This window comes from Patagioenas fasciata, chromosome Z (genome assembly GCF_037038585.1).
Source record: "Patagioenas fasciata isolate bPatFas1 chromosome Z, bPatFas1.hap1, whole genome shotgun sequence".
Taxonomy (NCBI): Eukaryota; Metazoa; Chordata; class Aves; order Columbiformes; family Columbidae; genus Patagioenas; species Patagioenas fasciata.
Window position 1 is genome coordinate 44,112,223 of NC_092560.1, and position 18,593 is coordinate 44,130,815.

The window sequence follows — 18,593 nt, forward strand, 5'->3', positions numbered from 1 at the left end:
TAAAAGTATTTTAAAGATAGAGGGGTGAATCAGATCTGCCACATAGCACAAACCAAAGGTCTCCATATTGCCAGATGTACGTTGTTATGCTCAAAATGATGACACAAAGTGGTATCTCAGATCTTTAAAATGACAGTGTGAAATTACCTGTAGGCTAAACTAGTCGTAGGTTAAACTTAGCTCGATTTTGAAGGATAGGTTAAAGGAGTGAGGAAACACTGCTAGCAAATGTCTGCAAAATCTGCTGTTGTCCTGGTCAGAGTCTGCCTTGCATCAGCTAAGACACTTTTATCTATCCAACCATATAAAACAGATTAGAAAGGGAACATTTTTCTCTCTACTAATGCATCAGGTGTGTGAGGCTAATTCTCAGTTCATCATGTGTAGTAGAGCAGGTTGTTCCTCCATTATACAGTTTGTCGTACCCTGGCAGCATGCCATAGAGGTGTTATGGCACTGCTAACAGTGAGGCCAGGTAGCTTGCATAAATATCTACTTTGCACCATCAGTTGTTTCAGCTGGTTGAGCTAACTTCACATTTTGTCTTTAGAACAAGAAAGATGCAAATTTCTGTGCTAGTCTGTAATTACCACCATAGTTGAAGTCGGCTTACTTGCTGTACACTGTTCTCAAGACTGCATAATTAATCTCTCTTGCAGCTCACACTCAAGATGTGCATTTCCCTGGAAAACCTATGGAAAGCATGAAGCTGAAGTCTTAGCAGGACAGAGGGATTTTAATGTTAAGGCCCACTATGTCGTGGGGTGGACCCATGTACTCTCCCTGCCAAAACAGTGGTCTGGCTTCCTTAACAAGCTGCCTGTGACCTCAGTAACCCCAGCAGAGGCTTCTGCAACAGGTCTGTAGGGGCTACTGGAAAACGGGTACTGCAAAAAGCCTCCTGCAAAGGTTCTGGATGTGGTCTGGTCTCACTAGAGGCCACCTGTTTTTGTAAAGCTAAAGAAGAGGAACATAAAGGTCAGCCAACTGCCCCCATCACAGCTATGGATCCTAGAGAAACCCTCTGACACACTGTGCACAGCTGGGTCCAAGAAAACATTTCTGTTGCAAGAAATGTTCCTCTTGCAAAGCAGACAATCTTAAGTCCCCTGGAGCAGCTCAGTCCAAACGCTTTCTACAGGACACTGTCACTGCCTGCCTCTAGAGCAACTCTGCTTCATGAGATACTCCTACAGGCTTCCTGCAGCCTCTCAGAACAGCCAACTCTGCCCTCTTTCTGCAGCCTCCCTGGGGAATGCATGGTGCTGGCAGAGGAGGGTCAAGTTCACATGAGCCTGGAAGTGAGATATGCTGCAGTCTGATGACCAAGCATACCTTCTCTGTCCTGTTACTTACCAGACTTGTGTGTAAGTGACAGGAAGGCAAAAGGAGCAAGGGCTGTACTGGAGAAAAGTACACCCAAAGGTCCTCATGTGAGTACAGATGCCTCATTAAAGACCTGTAGAAAGGCTCAGGTGACATCCTTTGTGCTGTCATGGGAAGAGTTGTCAGTGTCCAGGACTCCTATGCTGCACCTCTCACAAGGAGTGGTGGACATATAAAGCGAAGTCTGCATTGCCTCCACAGGTATTTGCACACAAGCACAGGAAGGACTGTCTCTACAGGATTGGGTTACCCTGTTTGGATTTAGGGTGGAGGTCATATACACTGTAATTCCCCCAAAACCAAATGAAACTAACATTGGTGCTACCATTTAAAGTACATATAAGCAGATTTGTCATCAAAATGTTAAAGAAAAAAATGGGGGAAACTTTAAGACAGAGATACCCTTTTTTTTATTATTTTTTTCCTTCAAAATAAAGAATATACTGTAGGAAAAAAACAAACACACACAAAAAAACCCAACCAACCAAACAAAAAAACAACCAACCAAAAATCCAAGCCAACCAACAACAACAACAAAAAAAAACCAAAACACAACAAACAAAACAAAACCAAACCCAAAGAAAAAAAATCCCCAACCAACCAACGAAACCTGTATAAAAACTGTATAAAAATATTGCAGTGATTTGATCAGTGGAAGCAACACATCATAAAAACCAAACAAACGAATTATGAAAATGGCTGGAGTAGACATTCTGTCAGGTGCTGTTTCCCATTTTTGGGACCATTGTATTCAAACATTTTTAGCCCTGAGCAAAAAGACTCAGTGAGCAGGACAGATGGAGTTTGAAAGTCAAAAGAAATTATACTTTGGGGCTACAGGAAACCTTCTTGTGCCTCATGCCTTTCTGAATCTAAGATTACTTTTTCTTCCAGCCACCAGAGCCTCAAGACCTGTTGTGAACTTATCACCTTCATCTACACTTCTTTTTGGATTAAGTTTGTTGCAAGGATATCATGACCTACCAGTGATAGCAAACTGTAATTTAGCTTTCTGGAGCTCTGTGAGGCTAGAGCTCCTCAGAGGAGCGTAAAGCAACAGCTAGTATGTCCAAGTCCTGCTTGGTACTACACAATCTAAATAAAATAAACACCAAAAGCAATTAGTGCTTTAAAACTCAAATAAAATAAACACCAAAAGCAACTAGTGCTTTAAAACTCCCCAGGGAATTTTTATCAGATGTTTAAAACAAGTGGCCCTACTCTCAGTTGCAATGTGTTCACCTGTGTGCCTGGTTTGCAGGCAGCTCCCTCAATAACTTTGGCTCAAGTCAGACGGTGGTATAGGGTGGAAGACAATATATATCAGAACCACATGTGCTGCAAATAAAACTATATTTCTTGGGAGGTTTTATGGAAAAGGACCTCAGAAGAGTGGTAGGAAAAATACTAACTAGCTGAAGCTTCTATTATAGTTCTTTCTGCCTGGATATGTTTCCCTCTGTGATCCTGCTTCAGGAACTCTGGGCTTTATTAACATACGATTGATTGTACTGACATTATTTATTTTGCTGTATCATGTTCCTTTAATAGAAGAGAGTGATTTAATCAAGTGGATCTTCCTGGAGACAGAGCAAATAACACAGTATGCCTGGAGGAAGAAACTCTGTAGAACCTTGGATCTGCTTCATCCTGTCCATTCTGCCTATTCTTGCTCTTTTGAGCTAAAAGCTCCTTTCGCCTCTTTCGCATGCTTCCTTGTATGGAAAAATCTAGGAAGAACCACTTCCAATCACCAAAGCTCCACTTTAACGTTACTACCACTCCTACTACCATCACCACCACTAATACTCCCCTCTGTACCTCTCTTTAGCTATATTTTATCTTCCTTTTTCTTTTTTTCTTCTTCCTTTTCTTCCTGCAGCCAGGCTGGTTCAATCACAGCCAAGGAACAACTGCTTTGGCCTTGGCAAAGGCATGATGTCCAGACCTATTGCTGGGGATGGCCTGGCTGTGAGAAGGAGGCTAGACTGAAGGTGCAGCACATCTGTGATTCTACTTTCCTGCATGGGACTCAGCTGCAGAAGACAAGTGTGTGATTGACTCTAAGTAACTCAAGCACCATGAGACCCAGACTTCCAGGATCTCTCTTTCCAGCTTGCAAATGATGCCGAACAGTTCCAGCAGCCGACATGCCACATGTCCTATGGAGGGTGTCTGGTTGCACCTCCCCCACCATCAGGTATGAACTCTCTAGGACATCTTAAGTTGGGTCAGGGTCTGGGTACTTTTGGGTCCAGTTGTATCCTGCAAGAGACATTGTGTCTCACATCCTTCTTGGCATCTCCCCATTCAGAGATCTGTAACACAGTTAAGGAGCTGTGTAACCAAAGGAAAGGTTTGAGTTACCCATGAAATATAAATATGCTAATCAGGATATAAATAATATTAGCTTTTCTTAAATGCATGCATACTCAACTACTGTAACACAGACAGAATCCAAGAACTTTGTAACACTGTGATGGCATAGCTGGACACATTTTGTGTATAAGTAATGTGAACCATGTAATCAGCAAAGGGTCAAAGATGGGTGCAGGTGCAGCAGGAATGTTTTCAACGAGCTAAATGTTGCCGGAAGATAAGCACAAGGAACTGCAACTGTAAGGAATAGAGGAGCCCTCCACCCAGCTTCAGGAAGGAAGCAATAATGTAAAAACATCAGGCATGATGGAGGAAAATCAGAAGAGTTAAGGCCAGTTCATTTAAGTCCTGACCTCTTCTTAAGAGCTCTGGAGCCTCATCACCTTTACCTCTGTAACAAGAAGCCACTCAGGACTGCAGGCAGCCATGCTAAAAAGATGGCATCAGATTTCATGGTACTCACAGCTTAAAGAGCACAGGGCTACAGACCTACAGGTGAGAAATGGAGGATGATCAGTATTGTCTAAGAATTAATCATTAGCAAGAACTGTGTTGTTAAGGAATAGATCTTCAGTTCCTCAACTGACAGATAAATACACACATATTCAGCTATCAATCCTGCTTTGGGTTGGTTGGTTGACTTCTCACCTTCCTTCACAGGTTTACATGCCTCTTCCCTTGGGAGGTTGCTCCAGGACATGTTCTCAGAAAAGTGTGGGAAACCTGACAGCCTTCAATGGGTTTTCTCTGGCACTGAGGAAACACAGAGGAAAAGAAACTGTGAGAGATGCTGTTGTGCCTGCTATACAACTTCACCTTGGCCTACTTGCCAAACAAGTTCTGAGGGTAAAGGTGGTGGTCCCTCCCAGGGGCTGTTGTTTCTGGGAGCATGTGGTATGCAAGGGACAGACTTGGAGTGGCAGAGGAAGGGCTGCCAATGAGCAGTGCTTGGTGTCAGCACTGACAAGCCAAAGGCAATCAGTCTGGGGCTGCTTATGTTACCTGGACATCATGAGAGGCAGGCCTCAGCCTCCCAGTGTCACCCAGGGAGAGGTGACCTCTTCTGCCGCAGCAGGGCAGAACCTTTACCTGGGGCTCTGCTCCCCAAACAGACCTTCCTCCCTGAAGTGGTGGCTTCACAGGGGTGTGGGAGCTTACAGGTTAGTGTACTGAAGGTCTTTGAGGACTTTGGCTTCCTGAGCGGTCCCACCAGCAAGCCTGTAAAGGAGCAGAGAAGGCAATCAAAAGCTGTTCCTCTACTGACAGTCCCCAGGATTTCCTGGGCTCCCTCGTTCTATCATGGTGCAGGCCGCTCCCATGGCCAAAGCAGCAGCCCTTCTGTGCAGATGGACTGTCCTTGCGTCTTCTCTGCTTCTCCTTCCCCTCTCTGACCAGCACTCTTCATCCCTGTGGCCCATGCTTGCCCTCAGTAAGGGCAGGCAGCACTTCCTACCTATTCTGATGTGGTGCCTCCTGTTTGCACCAAGAACATAGATTGTGCACCCCCTGCACAATCCCATTGATCCTCCACATATAGCAGGGATGGTAGATGCTGTGCAGTTTAGGAAGCTCATTTCCCAGCCTCCCCCAAAATGAGTGCCATGACACCTTGCTTTGGAGGATGAAGACTTATATAAAATAGAGCAAGTCATTTCAATACCCTGTAGTAGTTGCATTTCCTGTGGGCAAGACAGTGCTTTTATTAAGTCAAGGGCATGCCTATTGCCATGCAGAAAGCAGGAGGACAGCTACCTCCAATGGCTGAAAGTGAATACAGCTCCCTGAACTGCAATATCTCTGAAGCTGTGCCCACTGGTGAATGCCTTCTTTATTAAAGAAATTATAAAAAAACCTCCAAACCTAAACCAGAAAAATATGGCCAAAACTATGGTCTATGCTTTACTACTGTGGGGAAGTAAGGGGAGCTGAGGAGGAGGAAAAGAGGAGAAGAAGTTGCTGCTCCCCAGTCATACAATTGGCTGCAGGATCAGGCATCCTTGCTGTGGCCCACCAATAGGTCTCCCCTGCAGGGAGGTGTGATCATATATCAAATTTACAGAAAAGTTCCACAGAACCTGCCAGGTATTTGTAAAACTTCATGGCCATTGTGATGCTGTTTTGCAGAAAAGAGCACACCTCAGTGTTGAAAGCAGCCCTCCTGGAAAATTCCCCTTGAAGTCCAGGGAAGGCAGCTGTTGTGCATGCTCTTTTAGCAGAAAGACCACATTAAAATGCTGAAATTGTCAAGAGGATGGAGGCACTTCAAGCTTAAGCAGAGTTATATGTGGCACAAATCAACTCTTTCAGACTCTGCTGCTCTTTGCAGTGCTCTTCAATGAAAGACTGAAAATATACCCAACCGCCCCTCTGCTGCCTCCGCAAGAACTCTGCACAGGTTTTGGGGACAAATGGCAGGGTTGGGCATCTCTGGAGACATCTGGACATCATTTGGGATCTTTGCAGGGCCTGGGATATTGTTTGGACAGCTTTGTGAAAAGTCTCTAGGGGCCACGAAGTTGGGTGTTCTGGGCTTTGGGGCAGGTTTGGGAGTGTTTGGTGTCTCTTGGGAAGGGTTTGCCAGTGTTCGGGGGCCCTGGAGCAGGATCTGGCAGCAGGGGCCACTTGGGCTAGATTAGGGATTTGTGTTTGGGATGCTCTGCGGCAGAGTTTGGACCTCATTGGTTGCAGTTGGGCAGAGTCTAGGGATTGATGACTTTAGGGTCCTGAAACAAGTTATTGGCATGTTTGGACCCTTTAGCATAGCCTGGGAGATGTCTGAGAAGCTTGGAAGCAGGGTTTAGGGGACTTGGGGCTACTTGGGTCATTTCAGGTGGGTCTTTGGAGGCATTTGAATTTGATTTGCTGGCCCAAGAGCAAAGTTTCAGGATGTCTGGAGAAAGTCTTTGGGGACCTGAAGGCAGGACTTTGAGCATCCTAACGCAAGTTTGGGGTTGTTTGGTGGCTCCAGGGAATGACCTGTGGGTGTTTTGTGGCCTAGAAGAAAGGTTTATTTGGTCTTTGTGGGAAATTAGGATCTGTAGGTATTTGGAGGAGGACTTTTAGCGTCTCAGAAACAAGAATTGGGATATTTTGGGGCTGTGGTGCAGGTTTGAGGAACTTTGGGGGTACTTGGGTAGGGTTTGAAGGTATTCATCATATCTGCATGACATTCTCTGAGGAATGTTCAGAGCTATTTGGAGGCCTTGAAACAGGTTTTGGAGTGTACTGTGACAGAATTGGAGAACACTAGGAATACTCAAGTAGGATAGGGTAAATGAGGGGATCCTGGAGCAGGGTTTGGGGTGGTTTTGGCTTCTGGCATAGCGATGGGTGTGTCTAGGGGCATTTAGGTAGGGTGTGGAACCAGTTGTTCAGTAAGATTTGGACAGGGTGGAGGCATTGAAGTAGAGTTGGATGTGTTTTGGAGACCTGCAGCAACACTGGGGTCTCTGAGGTTAGTTAGGTATGGATGTGAGAGCCTGAAGGTGCGTCTTTGGTGAACGCAAGCTGAGCTTTGTGTATTTGGGGCCCTTGTGCTGGTTGGGGTTTTTCTGGGGGAAAGGGGCTGGTTTAGGTGCATTCAGGGACCACCAAGTACCCTGAGGCAGGTGTGGGAGTCTTTTGAAGTTGAGAGAAAGTGCAGCAATGGGCAGGTTCCATGCTTTTGGGACACATTCTGGGGCTGCCTCTCCCACCCCTGCGCTCCTGGTGGTGGCTGCCTCCACAGGCTGAAGACATCAAGATGCCTGCACCAGTGCCTCAAACCCGCCTCAGCGCCTCAACCCTGCCTCGCCCTCTGACCCTGTACCCAAGCTCCTCCTGCCACCGTGCGTGCTGTCATGTTCCCCGATGCCATGCAGGAATGGCCTTCAGGTATGCACAGTTACCAGCGCACGCGGAAGCAGCGAACACACTGTGAGCACATGTGAGAGTCTGGGTGCTACACTGTGGGTAGTGATAAGAGGAGCAAAATTCTTTTAGAAACCCCTAGGCATAGCGCAACAAGACCAGGCTTAATGTAACAGGAACTTAATAGAGAAACAATAGCTCTATTAGAGACTTGGCATGAGGCAGAGTGGGATGACCTTGGTTTGCAAGCTGGGAAAGTGGAATGTTCCACTAAATGAAAAAAGAGCTATGTGACTTCTGCTGAGTGGTATCACAAAATGACAATATGCAGAGTCAATAAACCGACTATGGGGGGCACCACGCTGCAAAGACCACCGGGGGCAACTGGAGACCCTCAAATACCAAAGATGGACTTCCGGCAAAGGGTGGGATTGTGTAAATAACTCATGTTTAATGCATGAACTAAGCAGTAGAAAACGGGTAATACATACCAAAAAGCGTGAGTGATGCACACACTCGATTCGAGGAATGATCCTCCGACCGTCCAGAGGGCTGCAATAAAAGTACCTGCTTTTTAACACTTTCAAAACAACGTTAAGGAGTCTTTTTGCCGACTTTTCGGTGTCAGCAGCCCCGCCAAAGGAACCAAGTAGTACTGTTGCCTGTCCAATGGACGGAGAGAGGCGCCCGCAGGGTTAGCTTCCCGTTCCGCGCATGTGCGGGGCTGTGCCCGCAGCACTTGTTGCTGAGGGCGGGAGGACAGCGCTTGTGGCTGGGCCGTGTCCGCAAAGCCGCCTGCAAGGGGGCCAGTGCGCATGCGCGTGGGCATACCTAGGTGCGGAGGGTACAGAGGAGTTGGAAGTATGGGCAGAGTGAGGACACTGGGGTCAGGAGTGGAAGGGAGGGACCAGGAGAGGAAAAGAGAAGGTGAGACAGGCAGGATAGGGAGAATTAAACAGGGACAAAGAATGGAGGAGTCAGTGGGGAGAGTAAAAGGTGAGGATAGAGAAAGATGGGTGGGATCAAAACAGTAAGGACCAAAAGCTGAACAAAAGGATAAAGAATCAAGATCTGAGGGCCTGGCAGAAGGAGAGGAGGAAAGGATAATTGGGATGTGACCAGAACAGAGAAACATCATTTCACAGCATGTGAGAACCACGGAGTAGGACAGAGACAGAGAAGAAAATGGATCAGAGACAGAGAAGAAAGGAGATGGAGAGCCAGAGAGAGGAACAGAGGGAAAGAGGGAGGTGGACATTGAGAAAGGGAAAGAAGTGTAGAGATGGAGAACAGGACAGATAAGAAGAGGAGATCCCCAGTCCTGGGGTCCTTCTAGAGCACATGTTCCTGGACTGTGTCCTGATGATACTGAAAAGTTAGCAAAAAGACTCCTTAACACTGTTTTGAAAGCGGTAAAAAGCAGGCAATTCTTTTCAGCAAGCCAGATGCAGGGAGGATTGTTCCTGTAGTCAAGCATATGCATGGCACACACTTTTTGGTATTTATTGCACATACCAATGGCATATTCATTCATTTCCACTGCTTAGTTCATGCATTAAACATAGATTTTTTTTTTTTTTTTTTTTTTTTTTACTTAAACATGCTCTTTGTCAGAAGTCCTTTTTTGATATTTGAGGGTCTTCATCTGGGGTCTCTAATGGCCCCTGGTGGTCTTTGCAGCCTAGTACCCCTTGGGTTACAGGGTCCGCTCCTTGACCTGGTTTCTTGAGCATGTGTGTTGACATTTTGCACTACTACACAGCAAAAGTCACATAGTGGAACATCCTGCCTGTCCAGCTTGTAAAACAAGCATATCCCACTTTGCCTCATGCTCAGTCTCTATATAGTTATTGTTTCTCTATTAAGTTTCTGTTCCATTATGGCTAGTCTTCTTGCATTAGGCCTAGTTTGGTTTCTAAAAGGCTTTTACGCTTCTTATCACTGGGGCTCACCAACCCCTCCAAACCACAAAAAGGCCTCCTTTCCCTCATCACCACCTGACACAGTCATCAGGGGAAGCTGTCCCTCCAGCTGCCCTTGGCAGGTGAGGGCAGGGGGGAGGGATGAAGCTTGGGGCCAGCATGGCCACTCAGAAAGTGATGCTGCATCTTGGATAATGCATTCCTCTCCCAGAGGTCAACAGAAAGTAGGGATGTTTTTTGGGCCCTGCCATGTGGGCAGGACAGCCAGGACTGAATCCAGGACAGGGCCTCTGCCCCCTACACTGCACAGCACTGCCCCCATGTTGGCCAGGCAGTACACAGACCCCTTGTCCTCAGTGAGCCCCTGCCAGCTGGAGCAGGGACCAGCAGTGCCTCCTCACCAGCTGTGCTTCTACCATCCAGAGTGCGCAGACTCTAGCTACTCACCTCCCGCTCTGCTGCTTGCCACGGTCTACAGGGCTGGGTTGGATGATTGTCTCCATCGCCGGGGGGATCCATACTGCTGCAAACACTACCTGGGCCCATGCAGTACAGCTGCCCTGGCTACCTGTGTTGGGCAAGGGGTACCCCATCCACACTCACTGCGCTTTTTCAGTTCTTCCACCTCGTCTCACAGGTGGGCTAGTTCATGATGGTGTGCCTGGGAGAGAAAAGGGTTGAAATCCATGTGGCCACCACAGACATCTTCCAAAACCTCCATGTCATTGTGCACCTCCCCATGCCCTTGGCCCATTGGTGTGGCCCTTCTCCACTTCTCTTGCTCCTCCAGCTGGAATGAGCGCTACTTCTTGTGCAAAGCAGTGACCATACAGGCTGGAACCTGGGGACACCCAATGCTCTTCAAATCTAGCACTGTGCTAATTTACTACTTACCCCACTGATCCATGGCTCAGGGACACCTAGTGGTGACTCACAAGGCACAGGGAAGGGAAGTGATGGACCCTGGGACTCATGTTGTCCTCAGCTATGCTGCTGGCTGAGGGTGCTGGGGTGCATGGCTCCACTGAGGCCCTATTCCCTGCATTGCTGGCATGCATGCACCTCACCCCTGTACCTCGTCCAGCTTTTTCAGTCTAGTGGCTCACTCCTTCACTGCCTGCAAGTGCTTCTACAGGAGAAGGAGGCAATAAGAGCACCAAACAGGGCATGGGGAGGTGGGGGAGAAAGAGGTGACACTCCTGTGAGACCTCTACCTGGGAAGAGATCCTGAGATTTCTCCTCATGCATCCTTTTGGGCATTGCCCTCACAGTTGTGTCTTCTCTCCCAGCCAGGTCTGCAGGCACTGGGGACAGGGAGAAGCACCCCTGGGCAACAAGACAGGTCCTTCTCTCCACCTGTAGCTGTGGCAACAGCTCCTCTAGCTTCCAGATCTCGTGGTGCCTGCTCTGGTACTTCTGGGCCAGGTTGTGGCTCTGGGAGGTAGGGTGGGAGGTGTGGGTGAGCTCCAGTCACTTCCGTGGCCATTGTACATGGGCTGGGGAGTGGACCTCAGCCTCCCAGCCAAGCTCTGATGTGGTGGTCTGCACCTCTTGCTTCTCTTCCTACTGTGGGGATAAAGAATAGAGCAGGAATGAAGTCTCAGAGCCTCAGCCCCCAGGGACGAGGGGCCGCTGCACACCTGCCTAGCACTGCTGGAGTTCCTTGCTCCTAGCTTTTATCATGTAGCTCTGTTCCATGTGCTTTTGCAGAGCTCAAGCAGCAGCTTCACTGCCACCTTGACCATGCACTGGGGCCTCTCACCTGCAGGAAAGGAGAACCATGAGATCCCCAGTTCATGCAGTCCCTTCCATCACCATCTGCCTTCTTTCACACCAGCACTGAGGTCCCTCATTGCACACTTCCCCAGCCTACCATGTCTCAATACCACTCAGGTCACCTCAGCCAGCTCCTTGCTCCATCAGTCAGGCATTTGCATGCTGCAGTGCCTTTCTGTCCTCCTCCACAATTCCCAGTCTCACCAGCAAGGCCACTCAGCCTGCATGTGCCTGCCTGGTTGTTTCAGAGGGACCTCAGCACAACCCTGCCATCTGCCTTCCTTGGAGAGGAGCTGAACCCAATGTGTAGGCTGAGCAGCTTGGCATGCATGGGCAAACCCTGACAACGTTACTAATGAACAATGCACTGCAGTGCACGTCTACAACAGCACTTAACACCTTTGCCAGAGTTCCCAAAGCCACTCATAACACACCCAAACTACTCCCAGGGAAAAACAGCATTATGGAAATTGAAAGCTCTCCTGAACATTCAAGACAGTCCTGTGTCTTTTTCAGGGAACCAAAGCAGATGGTGTTGTGCTTCCACTTTTTCCTGGAGCCTGCAGTAGCTGACTAAAGGCAGCAACTGCACTTGGTATCACTGCCTTTAGTACAATTGCTTTCTTCATCCTCTCTCCTTGGTCTGCTATTAACTATGACTGTGGTTGACCCTCCTTTATCTATGTTGACTGCCAGCCTCAGGTACTGGCGTTTGGCTTGGAAGTCAAGCCAGTGCTGAAAGGGCTGACTGGGGAAACTCAGCAGTGAGCTTTGGGACGGGTGATGGGAGAAGAAGAGCTGGTCCATCTGCAGGCACACCTGTCTGTAGAGGAGGGATGCCCAGTGCTGAATTTCCTGAGGTTTCTGCAGTGATCTATCCCAGCTTTTCATAGAGGGAAATGACAGAGAAAGAAAATGTTGATCTCACAGCTCTTTGATGGAAACTCTTGGTTTCTATATTAATTTCATCTTCTTCTATAGCAGAGGGAAGCTGAGCAATAAACATAGCCAGAGCTGAGGGCCAGGTATGCATCCTTTCTGAGCAATCTCAGCCAGAAGATCCTTGTGTTATCATCTCTTGCAAAGCCTTTTGCAGTGACAGCATAGTTGAGATGAACAGGAGAGAGGAGGAGAAACACAGACTAGCACAATGAGCTAGCTCTTACTGTTTCCTTCCTTGTCAGGAGCCTGTAGGCAGGTAACTGCACTTCCAGGCCTCTGCACTGGTGACTAAGCCTTGTGACAAGGACCCAGGCTCCAGGTTGAGATTGCAATAAGTTATGTGCTCTGCCTTGCAGCACCAGTGTCTACTCATTATTTTCAAAGGAGAAAACTTGTTTATGGTTCATCCTGAGGTGCCAGCTGCCTGGCCTATCAGGATCCATGTGCAGAAGCTAGCCATCACTGTTCACAGCCCAACTCCGTGGCACCAGGACTGGCTCCCAGCTTCACTCTCCCCAAGCACGTGATACAAAAAGCATCTACAGGTACTTGTCCACCACTGCCTCCCAGGACCAAAGTCAGAAAGGATGATTTTTCAGTATGATTTTTTAGGCTCCAGGGTGTGTATTTGGTAGTAAGACATACTTATTTCTGCCCCCTGGCATGATTAAATGGCTGTGGCACAAAGCAACACAGGCATTTCCAATTATAACCTAATGTTGGAATATTTCCAATTGCAGCCTAATTTTGAAATGCAACTAAGAACTGAGAACTGCAGATAGCTCCTGGACTGCAAAGCCCCAGGATGCCAGCTGACTGCATTTGCAGGCTTAAAGTCGGAAAATGTAGAACCAGGTCTTCTGCCTGCAGGGAGCTATAACATTGGTAGAATTGCCATTCTTGCAGGACCAACCATCCCTTCAGCCCAGCCCCTAGTGAGTCAACTTCAAAGTGAGGCTTCCTGACTCTGGGAGAGGAAGAGTAGTTTTCAGCCCTGTCACCAGTAGTGGACAATCCTGTTCTGCAGGTACCATGCAAAAGACCTATGGCATGAAAAGCTCAAAGCATAGGAACAAAGGTTTAGCAATGGCTCCTGTTCTTCATATAAGGAAAAATACTAAAAGCAAGGGGGAACCTTCAGGCAGCTAAGGCTGTGTGCAGTGCAGCAGTATGAAGGACCACAAACTCTTCCAGGTGAAGTACAGAAACCATTGGCCACAACAACAGGAGGAACACCTTGCAACAGCAGAGTGCAGGGGGTAGAAAGGATGGTCACTGCACAGCCTCAGCATAGCAAATATTTATTTGGGGGTGGGTGGGAGTGTGGCAAACAGGAATGAAATGTGATTTACATAAAAACTCTCATGCTTGCAAACACCAAGTTCCTGGCTGTGGTGCACAAGAAGTCTTTACTGCCACCAGGCATGCATCAGGACTCTGGCTCCAAATACAAAATGCCCCCTGCATCCCAGCCCTGGGCTTGGCAGAGGGGTCGCAGACCTGAGGCTGGCTGTTGCTCTTAGAGCTGCCATTAGGGTTCCTGCCTCCTGGTAAACCCTCCCAACAGGTCTGAAATGAAAGCTTCTGCAAAGTCCCAGGCTCTCAGGGGCCAGTAGACCCCTGTGTGTCTCACCAAACCGGAGGAACCATGGCCTTATAGAGCAAGGCTGTTGGGACTGTGCTAAGCTGCCTCTCATGGCTGAGGAGGCATCTGCGCATCCTGGTGCCGGGGATTTGCTTTAGGGCCAACATCCAGCTCCCAGCCCTCCTCCCAGGGCCCTCACCAGAGTTCTGCAGCATGTGAATGCCCCAGCCCTGCCTGCAAAGTCCAGTTGCTGTAGGGCAGGGGACAGGAATAAATGCCTCCTGTGCGGGCAGAGGCTCAGGGCTGACCCTGTCTGTTCCCAGAAGCCTTCTGCGTTCTCCCTGCCCTTGCTGAGCTGCCTGTCTCTGCTGCCTATCTCTTCTGGCAATCCCCAGGACTCATCACCTGCGTGCCTGCCTCATCACCAGGAACTTGTATTTGCAGCTTCTCTAACACACAGAGAACCTTTACCATCCCCCACAAACAGGCAATATCTTCAGACTTTTATCTGCAAAAGCAGAGGCAGAGGTGCCTGGAGCACAGAGTGAAGTTGTCACAAGTTGTGGCCCTAAACCTGGAAGGGAAATAACACTTGAGGGCTGTGTTTTTCTTTTGCATTGTGGCTTGGGGGTACCTAACCCTGGGTCAGGACCATACTGAGACTGTTCCTTCCTGCCACAGGGAGCATTTTTTCTTTTCTGCTCTGCCTTGAGCACTGATTCATTCTGGGAGAGCTCTTGGACCCAGATTAAGGTAGGACATGCCCAGCTGCCCTCCCTCGTTCCACTAGCAAGAAACATCTCCCAGACTCTCTGGGAGGGAATATGCTGCCTATTTACATCATCCATAGCATTCAGCAATTAAAGGACAGTAATGAAGTTAGGAAGCAAGAGATTTGGCCTTGTCCAAAGCTGTAGTAGAAGTCAAATACCCTTGGAGAACCTTAGCTGGATGAATGGAGCAAGGTGTCTCCCTTGGAGTAGCAAAAATCCTTTTCCTTCTGCCTCCATTAGCAACATTGAGATTGCTCAGTGCGTCACATTGCAAAGAAATCCCAACCCTCCATATTTTGATGTGGGTAAAAATGTACTGTCATCCATTCAACCACTGGTCTGAATATGTAATTTTGGGATTGTTGCTTTTTTTCATGTAAAACTTCACAAAAAGGTCTTGCTAATCTGCAGTCCTGTGGTAATGAAGTCCGTCTTCATCTCTTTTTGGATTTGACCCACAAATATGGTGTTTTCTTTCATTTCTGAGGAGTTGCTGCAAGGAGCAGCACAAGGGTTTTGCCAGGGCGAATGGTTACTCTTGCTATGGTACTATTGTGTAACAGCCAACATGGCTTCACTGTGTGGAAATCAGCCATGACTGATTTAGTGGCCTCCTCCAGTGGAATCACTCCATCAGTGGACAAGGGAAGAGCTACAGAAGCCATCTACCTAGACTTCTATAAGGCCTTTGATAAGGTCCCCCACAACATTCTTACTTCCAAACTGGAGATATATGGGTTTGATGGATGGACTGGTATATGCATAAGGAATTAACAGGATTACTGCATCCAATGAGTTGCAGTCAATGGCGCAGTGTCCAAATGGAATTCAGTAACAAGAGGTGTCCCTCAGCGGTCTGCACTGGGACTGGTACTGTTCAATATATCTGTTAATAGCATAGATGGTGGGATTGAGTACACCCTCAGCAAGGTTGTGGATGACACCAAGCTGAGTGTAGCAGTTAATAGGCTTGACAGACGGATGCCATCCAGAGGGACCTTGACAGGCTACAGGAGTGGGCCAACGTGAACCTCATGAATTTCAACAAGACCAAGTGCAAGGTCCTGCATCTGGGGACAATCCCCACTGTCAACACAAACTGGGGGATGAATGAGTGAAGAGCATCCCTGCAGAGAAGGGAAGTTTCTAAGCTTGTACCAGTGCCACTGAGTGTTTATTGCTGTACAAACCTGTGTCCAGAGCAAATACAATGAACAGTACACCGATACCTACAATTTCTCAGCGCCTAATGACAAGTGAAATCTCTTTACAGAACTGGTGCTAAAACACTGTCCCTGTACCCTGCTCAGCATTGAATGCCAAATGAGTGTTGAAGAGCACAGCCCTGGGCAGCAGAGAGCTCTGCCTGCCAGAAGAGGCAGCATTTACTGTCTCCTTGCTACTGGCTCAGCCTGCTCTGTAGAGCATGGAGTCATGATGCAGTTATGGAGGACAGAGCTCTAAATTTTTCCAAACTTCCTCTGTCAGAAAGCAGAAAACCCTTAGGGAGGCTTCTGTAGATATGATTCAATGTGGATGTGTCAGAATTTGCTGTATTATGTACTAGTTTTAGCAATATCAGGTTTGGAGTCCATTTGTTTGCCCAGATGTTTTCAATATAATAAGTAGTGTAATTTTCAGCAAATTATTTGTGTTTATGATTATATGAATATTCCTATTGTGAAGTTGATAAGTCAGTGGGACCAGAGTACTTATTGCAAGATTAAGTTCTCCACTTCTAATGCATTAGCAGAGCAGTCTGCTCTGATCTCTTCATAAAACTTTTAGTTTTTTTATTTTTTTTTTACTTTTGGATTGTTTTTAAACAAATCTGTACTTAATCTATACTTACACATTTTAAAGAATCTATAATGTAGCAGCAAATGATATATTTTAGTTTTTAAAAGAGACCATATTTGTGAAAAGTTACAATCTTGGATGTTTATCTTCTGCTGTTGTTTTTTTTTTCCCTTCTCTTACAGGATGAAGTACATGAGAGAGATAGGTTCAGTGACTTCTTGTTAATAAAATGCAGAGGTGTATTGCAAAAACAAACTAACTTGAAACTAATTCTTTCTAGTGGTGCTCTAGATGTAGATCTCTTTATTAGGTATATTGGAAGTTGTCCAGTAATACACAGTAAGTATTTGTGTAGACTTTGCAATCTGAGGATGCCTGCCCTAGGACTTATAGATCTTATTAAGCTGTAGCAAATGATTCTGAGTTACAGAACATGCTAAATACACAAGCAATACAAGCAATGCTTGTTCTTTGTTCTTTGTCATTTCATAACAATTTGCACCTACTTCAGAGTGCAGTGTTTTCATCACAGGGAATTCTGTAAGTGCAGGGGCGCCCTGGCCCCTGATATGTTCAGTTCAAGTAGCAGGAAAAGATTCTTAAAGTGCTGATGTCCATGGTGATATAGGCCCTAGGATCTACAAAGTGTCATATAGATTAATTCATTTCAGTACATTCTGTTTCTCCTGGCCTGACAGAGATTGCTATGAGTTACTGGAGCAAACACAGATAACTATGCATTGTCACTTCAGAAAGACAGTCCTAGCCACATTGGGTTTTCCTGCTTTAATCACATGATTCTTTATTTTAAAGGAAACTTATTAGCTGTTAATAAAGGTAAACATTGAGAAAAGACTTGACAATTTATGTTAATTTATGTTCGAAGTCAGTGATCTGCAGTTAGATTACATTCACATACAAAGAGAAGTTACCATTATTGCTGATTTCATTTGACTGATCTTTAGTAGACGTAAAACATAGATGTGTGGGAGATGCTGTTCTTCTCTTCACTCTCCTGACCTGACAGTTTTCTGCATGGGTGACCTTCCCTGGCACCTTGCAGTCCTCTTCCTTTTTCAACAACAGTGTCAGTATAAGTTTTTAAAATATGCCTTTAAGAGAAATACTGTGTTTTCAAAACAATCAAGTAGACTACATCAGCCATTCTTTAAGAAGCTCAGCAGTCCCAGGACATGAGTAAGATAACTTTATTTAGAATTTCCTCTACAAATCGTCAGTTTAGTCTAGTGAATGTTCCTGAAAAAAAGATTTTTTTTATTTTTTTTTTTTTCCCCAGGTAGAAGTGGTTATTTTCAGTTCCCAATCCTGAATTCATGGCTATTAAAATGAGACTTGCAACTTGTTGAAGACAGGAATCTGGAATTTACAAGTGATTTCAGTGTTTTCCAAAATATTTTTCTGGAGAGGGGAAACCTCAGTCATAGTTGTTACATGGCTTTGCAGTTTGCTCATCTTGTAGCTTCCTGTTCATTTAGATCAATATGTTTATTCAGGAAATTCTGACACTCTTTTGAAGTTAAAGAGATGTTTTTGGAGGACATTTTACACGGCACTGGGTGTACAAACAAAGAGATGGTAAACTGGTAAAGTATGAAAAAAAGAAACAGCAATGTTGGTGGACTTCTTAATTGTTAGGATTAAGAATGAGTCTCATTGATTGATGGAACAACTAAACAGTACGAGTGGCTGTTAAAATTCTGGAGTCAGAATACTAATTGACATGACTAGGTGACACAAGTGTCTTTAAGTTCTTGGTGTTTACATTATTGAAGTAGATCATGTAACTTAAACCAACCAAACAAAACAAAACAAACAAAACCAAACGCCACTTTCTTTCAATGGTTGTATTATTTTTGCCTTCAATTGACAAATGCTATGTTTTCCTTAACTTTTATAGAGGAGATTTGCATATAACTGGGGATCTTACCCACCTGAAAACTATAGAAGCAGAAGATACTATGTGTTACTTTTGAGTGCAAACTAAAGTGCAGCTGTTTTGTAGATCTTGCGCGGAAGTGGTTGCCATTATTAACATTTTTCACTGCATTCTTCAGACATAGATGTATTTATTACATATACCCCAGAAGAATTAATAATTTAGTATAGTTGTGTTTTGTTTTGGTTTTGTTTTAAAGTGGGATAAAAGCAAAGCTATAGCAT

General features: G+C 46.2%; 1 long non-coding RNA gene across 1 annotated transcript; it reads right to left on the reverse strand.

The window, feature by feature from the left end:
• Window positions 1-1,841: 1,841 nt before the first annotated feature.
• Window positions 1,842-8,342, reverse strand: LOC139826369 (uncharacterized). The gene is made up of 4 exons (XR_011736356.1): window positions 8,106-8,342; window positions 4,855-4,983; window positions 4,155-4,518; window positions 1,842-3,704 (listed from the first exon to the last, which is right to left on the reverse strand). It is a non-coding gene; the product is annotated as an uncharacterized lncRNA (long non-coding RNA).
• Between the last annotated feature and the right edge of the window lie 10,251 nt (window positions 8,343-18,593).